Here is an 11,669-nt window from a genome sequence, read left to right on the forward strand (position 1 = left end):
GCTGGGTAAACAGAGGCGTGTGGAGTAAGGAAACTTGCCCAAAGTTTCGCCCTCCCGGGAATCGAACCCAAGTCCTCTCGCTTGCGAGGCGAGAGCTCTAAACACTGAGCTACAGGACTACCACAAGGTAGCGTTGATTAAATTCTGAACTCCTAACTCGAAAGCCCTCGGTGGAGTTGGATCTGGAATCTAACCAATGCTGTCAGTTTGAGTATCAATTGCTTTTTCACTATGACTGATTTCCGCTAATTCTTTTTCTTTTAACTTAAGTGAATCGCCGGCCCTCAAGCTTATTACTGTTGTCAAACAGCTGGGTGTACCATTGGCAAACCTCTACAGATATGCACAGCTGTGCTCGCTCAGGGGGAGGAATACAGAGCAGGTAAGGATGAATCAGGCATTGAGCTCTGTATCGCGTTATATCAGGAAGTGAGGTTTCTGCAGTATAATAAAAATGTGCCCTTTAATAATCCTTAGATTTAGTACAGTGCCTTATCGCGTTGGAAGGACGTCTCGAAGCGCTTCACAGGATTTATTGTGAAATGGAGGGACTGTATTTGTAGGCATATGTGGCAGCACAATTGCGCTCAAGAATGAAACACGTGTTTTATTTGGGGAATTGTTGGTCAGGACACGGGAAGAAGTTCCCTTCTCTTTTCGAATAGCGCCGTGGGATCTCTAACATCCACCCGAACACGCAGATGGGATCTCGGTTTAACGTCTCATCCGAAGGACGGCACCTCTGACAACGCAACACAAGCCCAGCGCTGCATTGCAGTGTCAGCTTAGACCGTGTGAGTTCAAGCCCCAATGAGGGATTTCAACCCACAAGCCTCTGACTCGGAGGCGAGAGGCGCTACCACTGAGCCAGGCTGAGTTAAATCTGAACAGAACCCATCCTTGCAAAATAGTTGTGCCCAATATCTTTTTCAGTTTTACTAAGCAAACCCATCGTCCTTAAAGCAGATAGCACTGAATCCCTCTCATTGATATACTGTACAGGACGACTCACGTGACTGCTGCATCCTTGTACTTTTGCCCAGAGTGCTTGTGCACGTGCAGCTTTTAAAGATGTTATCTTCCTATTCAGTTTTCTTCAGCAAGTTCTTGTTCAGTGGTATTGAAAGGCGAAATGGCGGGCCTTTTGGGACTAAAAGATCTGGCAAGGTCCAATAAACTGGTGGAACAGGCTCGATGGGCTCAAATACCTAGATGTGGCCCCTTCCGGTTCCTGTTTTCCCGATGTTCCCTGTGCAATGCTGTTAAAATCCACAGTGAGAATCAGAAGGCCACAATTAAGGTACATTTTCCACACAGTTCCTGTATCGCAATGAGCAGATAAGACCCTTAAATAGGTTCAGGAATGGTAATCCAGCTGTGTTGTGGAATTTTGCTGTGGAATGCAGGAGCGCTGGAAAAACCTCATTTTTCTTGCAGAGGAGACATGGGTGAGTGAGTGGACTTTCATTTTTACAATGCTTATTTTCGTTGAAAATTTCTCAAAGTCTTTCACAGGTGTAGTGACAAGACGTTTTTTTGAGGTAAGTCATTGTCAGCCAAGATCCCAGAAATCAGGCGATGTGCAAATCAATTTGGAGGATCATTGATCAGGGCACGAGGAGAAACTCCTTTCTCTTTTCACTTATACGATGGGACCTTTGATGCCCTTCTGAAAATGCGCAGACCGGACCTCAGTTTATTTCCTTATCGGAAAGACAGCACCTCGGGTAATGTACCATTTCCACAATACGCTTTATTGTTAGCCTAGACTGTGAGCTACAGAAGATTTGAAACCACAAACGTTTCACCTCCAGGCAAGGCTGCTGTCAACTGAGCCAAGGTGACAGAGGTCCTGAAGAAGGTGCTCTGACTTACAGTGGGTGAGGCTGGCCCACCTATTAATATCAACCATGGCAGCAAGCAACTTCTCATAATCAACAGACCTGGAGGACTCTTTAGAAGTAGCAGCAGAGAACGGGTTGAACAGCTACAACGGCAACGACGACTTGCATTTATATCGTGCCCTTCACGTGGGGGAAAGTCCTGGAATTCAGTTTGATGAGTACTACGGGGAGCTGCATCGGCAAATAATATCTACCAACACGACTACATCTTAATGTCCGCAAAAATGTATCCTGTGACGAGGAAGAACTGCCCAATAGCGAGCTTCAGTAAATGACACTGACCATCAATTGGAGGGAGAGTTAATGTACTACACTGACAATTTTCTAAGGGTCAAATCACCCTGTGTGGGTACCCACTGCTCCTACGTTCAATGGCTCCACTGGCGTTCAATCTAGAGGCCTCTGTTGCTGGACGCCCTGATACGCCACGAGCAGGCAATTATAAAGTGTTAAAGGCAATGTGGATATTGATCAGGGAGAAGACTTATTGGTAGGTAGAGTATAGAGTATTGCTGGATTTCAAATGCCTTCATGTGGTATCACGGGCATATCTTGCCACCCCTTATCATGATCCCCGCGTCAGGACTTTGAACTTCTACAGTCCGGGCTGACAGTCCATTGCAGTGTTGGGGGAGCACAGCTCTGTTGGAGGTGCTGTCTTTGGGATGGATGAGACGTTTGCATGTTCAGGTGAAAGCTCAGCTTATCGTGTCTGTTGCACCAATTGGAGGCCTTCAGGAGAAAATAAAAGTCCAATTTTGGGGATCGGTAAGATTAGGCGTTTATTCTCTAATGTTATGAGCCATAATTATTGTTATTATAGAGCAGCAGCACTGGGAACCCCAGCTCCCCCACCTCCCCACCCCCCGACTTCCCCCACACGCACACCCTTTAGTGAAGTGTAATAAAATAGGGAACATGTTGTCTGCAGGTACAACTGATATAAGAACATGACAAAGTCCTTTTGTAAATTAAGATGGGATAACAGATGTGTCTTCACTGCCTGCATCACACATCTTGTTAGCCACAGAGCAGCTGCTTCCTGACGCCTTGTTGTTGTTGTTGTTGTTGTTGTTGCTTCCTGACGCCTGAGCTGGATAGTAAATGTAGGTGAAATAAAACTGAATCAAATAAAAGTCTCGCGCAGGGAGACACAAAGGCTAAGCTAAAGGTCAAAGTCACGACCTACCTCATGTACAGATTAGAGTTTAAACTGGGCACCGGAACAGGTATTGCAATGGTCACTTTCACCGAACGCTATAAAAGATCACAAGGGAATAGGTGACTAAGTTGATGCAGTCTTTTCATCTAGTCCTGTGTAAACATGTGTCTGCAGCACAAAATTGCCCCCATCAATCAACTGTAATAGTGTGCAATACACCTGAAATACAGAGGCAATAAAAAAATCTCACAGTCTAAGACGTGCACAGTGGAAAATGTTCTGCTCCGGCTGTGTTCAAACATCCACGTTCCTTATCTCTGGGGTAAAGTGCAGCATAGGGTGTAAAAAAACAGAAACAATGAAAAAACCACAGACAGGCAACATACAATTTCCCATTAAAGGTAAAAGGAAGACGTTTCAAATAACAATAACAATAATCCTTGCATTTGATATAGAGCCTTTCACATCATAGGGACATCTCAAAGCGCTTCACAGGATATACTACAAAGTGCAGTGACTGTGTATTTGGTGAGCAAAACACAGCAGCCAGTTGCGTACAAACTATCATGGAGTGAATTGTATTTGGTAGATTGTTGGTCAGGATACCAGGTGAAACTTCCTTCTCTTTTCGAACAGTGTCATGGGATCTCTAACATCCACCTGAACAGGCAGATGGGGCCTTGGTTTAACATCTCACCAATGTGAAGAGCTCCTCCAATGTCTGTCTATCAGTGTTGTCTCCCTCCTGTTACAGGCACTAGGCTGCCATAAGTGGTTAAGGTAGTTTGGGACCCTCGCTCTCTCGTTACCTATGCTGCCTTAGACTTTGTTTTTAAACTGTGTTCCTTTACGATGTTCACACAGCGTACCCACCCACAACAACCACCATTAAAATTTCATACCTATAAACAAATTCAAACTTTCTCAAAGCGTGTCATCAAGTCACAGCAATTAGCCCACAAGACAAAACAAACAGTATATCCTGTGAAGTGCTTTGAGACGTCCTCCCGACATAGAAGGAGCCATGTCAAATATAATGATTATTAGTAATCCAATAGTGTCATAGTTTTGGGCCCTGTGAGTAACGGTTTGGAAGGGAATCACTGGAAAACGCACGCAGGTACTTCCCAAGAGAAGGAGAGAGAGAGAGAGAGAGGAAAAATTCACTTCACTCTTAGGAACCTGTTCAGTCATGGAGAGGGCAGCTGGTAGTTTGTACAGGAGCTGAAATCGAACCAAAATGTAAACTTGGAAGACCACCCTAAGGGCAGAAAATTCCAGTTGGAGCTACACATTATTTTAATTAATGCTCGGCTGAGTTCTATTATCAACCGTACAGCATTGTCATTCAGCAAATGTTTCGCCTCTTTTATTTTGAGGATTGGACAGGCCCCTCTTGCCATTAAATATTTCATGTAGGGCTAATGTATTCTATCCATACACTCAATAATTTCTTTTGCATGACCAAGTTTGTGCCAAAAGAATCTGATATAGACTCCACCCTAAACACAACACTATGAGTACTGAGCCCTCTGGCTATTGGGAGTTATACTGTCTACCATGTGATGACCGTGTAAATATCGACCTGGTTTGACACTAAAGATATCTTTGTACTTTTGGACAAGAAACCATAGCAAATGTAAAAGACCTGGTGTCTGCATCAATGCCAATGCTTGTAACACTGCAGATAATAATAATAATTATCCTTACATTTGATACAGTTCCCTTATCATGTCGGGAGGACATCTCAAAGCACTTCATTGGATTTCCTGTAAAGTGCAGTGAATGTGTATTTTATAGACGAATGCAACACCTAATTTGAACTCATCAATACCCCACAAACAGACTTGGAAGTGAGTTTTTTTTATCTGGTAGATTGTTGGTCAGAACGCAGGGAGACACTCTACTCTTTGTGAATGGCGCCATGGGATCTTTCACGTCCACCTGAATGGGCAGATGGGAACTCAATTCAGTGTGTTATTCGAAAGCCCAGTACCTCTGACAAGGTAGTGCTCCCACAACACTGCCCTGAGTGTCAGCCTAGACGATGAGTTCAAAGAGCTGGCGTGAGACGTGAACCCACAACCTTCTGACACAAAGGTGAGACGTTAGAGTGGAACCCATTATGGCAAGATGCAAATTGCTGAAAATTCTCTAGTCGTCACGTGCGTCTTGCTTATTGCAGTGAATGCAAGACTGGCAACATTTGGTGCTTTTCGTCGTTACCAAAGCAGTTTTTCCACCCTAGCTTCAGCTCCCACACATCTCCGCGAGAGTTGAGACATCGCTGGCTTTTCATGGGAGACGTCTTCCAAAGCTTGACGGGCACCGAGTGCTGCCAGTTCTCCCTGAGCAACAGGATCTGCACAGCACAGGCTCAGTCAACAACTGTAAATAATATGTTTAAAAAAGAGTAGAGAGGGTCGGCCAGGTTTACTACTGCCCCCTGTCAACCATTGTCAGAAAGCCTTCACCCAGATCCAAATACCCTATATTCAAAATTCTACAGGATTTCGTACTATCTCTGGGAGTAGCTCCTTTAGGATTACTTGGGATTCTTTGCAAATACGATAAGAATTTCAGTATCATTTGGACGTTAATAGGATCTTGCGGGATGAATTCAAAATCCTATAAGGTTTTCAATAAGGGTTGGAACTATCCCTCTTAAACCGTTTTGACCCTATCAGGTTTCCCTAAGCTTACGCTGAAAAATATCCCTGCAGAGTGGCCTTCCCTTGGAATACTTATCCTCTTTGTATTGAAGTGACCTTGGCATGTCTAAACTCAGCTTGACTGTAGTCAAAGTCAACATCACCATAAAACCTGCACCTCAGAAGCATCTGACATTGTATTACAAAGGAAACTAAATCTCACAGATGACAAATGCCTGGGCCTATTGAGCATGTGCACTAACAATGGACTAAGACGCCATTCAAATTAGCAACACATAGATTAGAGGAACTTACTCAAGCCAGTGCACAGCCACACAAGGACTCTAGGAATATCAGTCACATGAAAGCAGTTAAGTAGCAGACTGAAATAAATCAGAAGCCTTGTGAAAAAAATACCAGCAGGTGGGCAAGTTTATGAACTCATTTACTAACATACTATAAATCATATGAATCAGAACCAAATGTGGAAATGGATCTTCCTTTTTAAATATTTCACAGCATGATTGTGGAACACTGAAATACGTGCTCATTTCTTTCTACTGTAATAAACACTCCTCATGAATGAGAGTCAACTGTGACTTACACAAACCTGCTTTAACGAGTGTTGTAATCCTATTAAAGATGAATGGAGAGCGTACAAAAATAGATTGTTTTATTCACTTGTCTCCAAGCGCTGTGTGATCTTAATATGGACTAGAATTTGCTCACAGATTCAGGCAGAGATATTAATCCAAGGAACACAATGTGTCATGAGAGCTGCATGCAGGGAATGAGACTATGAATATTCTTTCATTTTTAGCAATATATCATTCAATCTTTTAAGGACAGGTCAGCTACAAGGGCTTTGCGCTCCTTAGATCTTTCAAAACTGTCTTCAGACAGCGAGTGGCATTTCATATCGGGCAATAAACAATTTTGCCCATGTTACTGCGAAACATTAGCAAGGCTATTAAATTGCTGGATAAATAAACCCCACAAAGATTTCACTATAACCTTGATTATTGGGCAATTCATAATTTTTTTAGCGGCTGAAATAATAAATTAGATTTTTTAAATATAAATTTACAACAGAGTTGTAACAAGATCCACACACATACTTGAGTTGGGAGGGGACAATCTAATTCATGCAGTGCAAATTAAATTTGAAGATCCTTACAGATACGTACAATGCACTTCTTACATATTTCAGTACAGTGGAAAGACCCTAATAAGGTCAGCAAATGGACTGCAGAACTTTGACCATATTAGCAGGTTAACATTGGTAGTGGAGTTATAACAATACGAATCCTTGCTACCTTATCACGTCTGAAGGATGTCTCAAAGGGTTCTTCACAGGATATACTGTGAGATGCGTTGACTGTGTATTTGTAGGCACACAGTACCTCGGTTTAACGTCTCATCTGAAGTACGCACCTCCGACAATGCAACCAATCCCCAGCACTGTATTGGAGTGTCATCTGAGATTATGTGAGTTCAAGACGTAACATGGACTTGAGTCCACTCAGCTCTACCACTGAGAGCTCTACCACTGAGCGAAGCTGACACAAATACAAACTTTGATTTGATATAGTGCCTTTCACGTTGGGAGGATTTCTCAAGGCTCTTCAGAGGATTTACAATTTGTTTTGGAAAATCCTGTCTTAATTTGGAAACCAGTTTTCTATAGTTCTTAAAATGTTCAAACCTGAATAAAGTCAGGTGAAACAATCACACATCTGCCAAAATCTTGTTCATCGTAGGAACTTTGTTTCGAGAGGAACAGTAAAAAACGGACAGATAGAATAGATAGGAGAGAGAGGCAGACAGACAGACACACGGATTAGATGTATCAATCAATCAATCAATCAGTCAATCAGTCATCAATCAATCAATCAATAATAGATTAGATGTCCTGATCAATCAATGTATCGATTAAAATAGAGGTGGGCCTCTGTTTCACGGTGTCTGGACAGCGATGATCTGTAACTAGCTGTTAAGAGAGTTTCGGTTGATTTAACAGAGATTACAATTATTTTTATTTTGCTCACATGGTGGGTAGTGGATTAACCTCCTCACTAAGCACTCCATGTTCAGGTATGGTTCGGGTTGGATGTACGATAATTTTCCTCTACGTACCCTCACAATTTGCCTCAGCCTCGACACTCTCTCCTCCACGAACGAGGCATTTTGAAGCTTTCAATTCAACATCCAGGTCCGCACGGACAGGCAAAACTAAAACTTCAGGCTGGGGAACACTGGAAAGTAAAACTGCATTCAGATATCTGTACAACAACAACAACAACAAGATTACATTTGCATTAAGGCTGTTGCACAAAATAAGTTAATGAGAAGATATCATCCAGACATTCTGGGTTTGTTTGCCATAAGTGAAAGATTTGTTTAACAGGAATAAGGTGTATTCCAGGTTCCTGTGTTTAAACAGGGAGACCCTGCGGGGTTATTATAGCTGAGACAGGCATCAGCATGTGTGACCATGTAACTGAATTGTTGAAGATTACGTGCATGAGAGAACAGTCCATCTGTGTCTGTAAATGGCCATTGTAGCGTAGTTAAGCGATTGCTAACCCTGCACCACACTGGAAACATTAAAGATGTAAACTGCATTCAAGTACTGGGGTTATTTTGAGCAAATTATGGTACTTCTGAAACGCATTCAACTAGGACGTGCAACGCCAGTGATGCTTGCGTGTGGTGTCAGTCTGGTTCAGTCGGCAGCCCTCTCGCCTCTGTGCTGGGGGAGCATTGGGCTGAAGCTTCTGGTCTTCTGGCCAGATATTAAATTTAAATGCTGAACAAGACGTAAGAATTTTCCCAAATTCTGCAGCGCTTTTAAATTTGACTGTTCTTACAGCAGGCAACGATTTCTGCAGGCCTCTTTGCATTTCGATACCAATGTCACGATAGACGGGGTGGGGGTCGGGGTGGGGGGGGGTGTTGGAATGTGGAGTGAGAATCTCGCTCCGTCCACGCAGTGGCAGGCTGGCTCCCATAAACGGGCTCGTGATTTCCATGGAAAGAGGAGTCGCCAATTCCCTGGGGGACGTCAGCACCAAAAAACACGCCGGAAAAGAGAAACTGGGGCTGAGCTACTTACCTCCCATTAATATTTTTAAAAATTGGGAGCCATTTACAAGGGAGACGATTTGTGGAGGAAATTGCCCGAGTGCCCGAACAGGTAGTCCACCCGTGCATCCGCAGAAGGTTTACTCACTACACTAACCCCATCATACAGAGTGTCAATGTTCCATGGATCGTACAAGTTTCTTACTCTGCGTTTCACCAGCAAAATCCCTTGAGCTACCCTGTAATAGACAAATAGCAGCTAAATCATTATTCTAACCCATTTACATCTATTAACGCCATTGTATCAGTTAGTAATTTCAATGTCTGACTGAGCGGCCAATACAAAGGGAATTGTGTAGGTGAATATTGTGGGGGTGTGGGTTGGGGAGATATTCCCAGGGAGAATACCTTCTGGGCCACTGGAGCTTTTTTCTGTTTACATAGCTATGTATTTGTATTACGTTCTTCAGTCTTCTTTTCTCCGATGAATAAAAAAATGTCCAGTCCCATCAACCTTCTTTGAAGCTTCTCCAATGCTTCATTGACCTGTTTAGAATGGGTTGCACAAAGATACACAGAGCGAATGTTGCCTCACCAGTGATCTATAGAGCAGCCGCTTTCAATCTATAGTCAAATACCCTCAGAAATGCAACCAGGTATTTGATAAGCTTTGTTGACAGTGGCTTCACATTCACTGGAAGCTTTCAATGAATGATCAATAATCTCACCCAAACCCATTTTCTTCTTTCCACTATTACTTATAGAATAATACTTTGTGTGTATGACTCCTGTTCCAGTAAACATTATTTTATACAGTATTTATATGCATACAAATCAATTCTCTGCTCTCAGCCCATCTGCTCAATTGGTCCAGTTCACTTTGAACGTTATTTATCCCACTTGCATTTGTCACTTGGCTACACTGTTTGGCATCATCAATGTGCTTTTGTAATATTAACAGAAGTAGTGTCCTTCAAGTCGATCAACAGTGTGAACAGAATCCTCCAGAGCTCGAAGATATATGCCCTCAACACAGATCTTCTCTTCCCCATTCACTATTACCACATTGTTCGCCAACAAAAAATGCAGTCACTACACTTCACGGTAAATCATGTGAAGCACTTTGAGATATCCTTCTGACGTGAAAGGCATTGTATCAAACTCAAGGATTATTATTATTATTACTACTATTATAAGTCTGTTTTGAACAACTTGTGTATTTGTTTTGAACAAGTTGTCATAATTATCACCGATTGAACAGTACACATTTGGATGAATCTGTCATCAGTCAGCAAAGCAATACCTTTTTGGCTGCTCTTTTTCTTTGCCTCTTTTATCTTTCATATGTTTTTTTTTGCAAAAAATATTCAGTGGTGGGAAGGGGTGCGCTGTAAACCAGAGAAGAGCAGATAGTCCTGTGCTCTGTCTGGGTGAGGTGTCTCCAGGTCTTGTAGAGCTGGTGAAATCTCGCTCCAGGCCCCCCGGGGGTGGATGAATCTTTGCTGAGTAGCAATGACCACTACACTGGAAGTAGTTGAAGGGCAGTCCAACTGTCTGGGGACAGGAAGAACTGGCGAGGAGGGTGAAGGAGAGGGGGCGTATTTCCCAAGGGAACAGGTTTGTTAAGTCAGGGAAAATAATAATAATAGATAATAATAATAATAATCCTTGCATTTGACAGAGCGCTTTTTATGTCTTCTAGACGTCTCAAAGGCAGAAAAGGCAGAAGAAGAGCAGTCACTGAGCCAGGCTCGAAGGCCAGGCTTGTTTACTTGTTCGCATGCTTTTGGGTTTTAGCAAGTTTAACCCGAGTTTTAGCTTTTGGGGCAATTATCGGGTTTATGAGGTCGAATCTGAAAACCACAAGGCCTATTTATAGTTTATATGGATTTTGTTTCTAAAGATGAAGTATTAAGCAGATCCTGCTGAATTATTCCCCCAGTGAAAATTACTTTGTAAGAGTAAAGCAAAAGTATGGATAACACTGGACTAATGCCAAAGAATATGGAAGGATTGTGATATATAAACTGAATTTTCACACATATAACGTACAAAATAGCGTCAGCAAATAAGAACTTGAAGACAGTACTAGAGCTTTCAAAAACCCCAAATTTTATTTCATTAAAAGGAAGCTTTGATATTATATTTATATCACAACTGATGACTAAAAATCCTGTCTTCACCTTTCCGCTTGGCTAAGGATTATGTTCCACTGTGTTTATCCTCATGAAAGCCACTTTTTTTTTCCAAACAGATGCAGCTCAGTTTCTGTGGTGATTGATTAATGGGTACAACGGTTAAAGTCAAAAGTGTCAGCAAGAGTCTTACACGCTTGTGTCATACTTGAGCTGAACAATAAGCCCGGCTAAGAACAGCACAAAAGCTGTGCCAAGTTTGCTTGACAATGGCAGGTCATGTGCCACTTGTGCAAGCAGACTGATATATATAAGGACAAGGGGATGTTGGAGTTTAGGGTTGGAGGGCTCAACGTGTTATTAATAGCTGATCACATGAAAACTAAACGAAATAGACAAGGCCTTGTTTGCGGAGGTGAAGCAAACTGCTGGGAATTAAGGACATCTCCTCAGCCGTCCTATGACGCTTATAAATAGGCTGAGGGGTTGCACATGTGACAAGAAGGGAGTGACAGGGTGCCCTCTGCCCCTTGAAAGAACCTTCATTTGCTGAAACAAGTAATTCTGATTTGCCCCACTTCCCTCTGTCTCGTTTGACCTTGCTCATTGACGACAAGGCCACTTTCTTGGCAAACCAATCAATAATCCAAACAGACAGAAGATGATTATTAGAATATGGGAAGCCAAACTCAAACAGAGATAGGTTATCAGCCTTGCCCAGAGCTGTCTTCTG

This window comes from Callorhinchus milii, unplaced genomic scaffold (assembly GCF_018977255.1).
Source record: "Callorhinchus milii isolate IMCB2004 unplaced genomic scaffold, IMCB_Cmil_1.0 Scaffold3, whole genome shotgun sequence".
Lineage (NCBI taxonomy): Eukaryota > Metazoa > Chordata > Chondrichthyes > Chimaeriformes > Callorhinchidae > Callorhinchus > Callorhinchus milii.